This window comes from Eutrigla gurnardus (genome assembly GCF_963514095.1).
Source record: "Eutrigla gurnardus genome assembly, chromosome: 23".
NCBI lineage: Eukaryota > Metazoa > Chordata > Actinopteri > Perciformes > Triglidae > Eutrigla > Eutrigla gurnardus.
Genome location: NC_139934.1, coordinates 6,511,470 through 6,512,365, shown reverse-complemented (window position 1 = coordinate 6,512,365; position 896 = coordinate 6,511,470).

The window sequence follows — 896 nt, the reverse complement described above, 5'->3', positions numbered from 1 at the left end:
GATTCCCTCGTCCTCGCCTTGCGTCGTGGTCAAGGAAACGCACACCAGCGGGCAGGCACCAAGGCAGCCGGCGGGCTGCAGGCTGCAGCATAGCAGACATTCCTGCCGGGTGTAGCTAGGGGAGTTGGAGAATGGCAACAGTTGCCAAAAAAATCTGTTGCTCTGTAGGGATGTTTTTGTTTTTTATGAGAAGTCTGATGTTGCTTGGCAGCAGGATTTGGATGGGGTTGTAACTGAGCCTCCGTTTGCTCTCACACTTCTTAAAACATGATCCGCTGCCTCTGATCAGGGGAAAGTTACCTGAGCACGCGGAGTGGCTTCAATTACCTTTACCTCCAAACCCTAAAAATGACTTCCTGTTTACGTGACATCATTTATCCCACGAGCTGACTCCAGCTTTGCCACCTCTAAACTAATTAATGTTTGTTTTTCTAATAATTAATGGCACGCGGAATCAGTCAAACGTCACTTAAAGCAATTACAAGTTGAAGAATTGTGCCAGACTTTAATTATACCTTTGCTTCCTGCTTGACCGAAAGTGACTTTGTGTATCCATGATATTAAAAAAAAAAACACTTTGCATTGTGGGAAGTGTAGTCATTTTTTGGAGCTTCAAAAAGTCAGGATATTGCAGGCTTTAATTTTAACATTTTTATTTAATTTTTTTAAATAAATCTGCCTCCCAGATTTCCCCCAGACTTTATGGAAATCCAAATCCAACATTTAAGTCCCAGCAGAGAGTTTTAAAGCTACAGGAAACAAATCCATATTATTTCAGAGAATAAAAAGACACGATCATGTTCCTGTTAAGGAACTGAATTAAAACACACCCCCTTTTTTTTTTTCTTTAACACAAACTCTTACTTCCCTGCTGTCTCATTCCTCATTCACTCGGC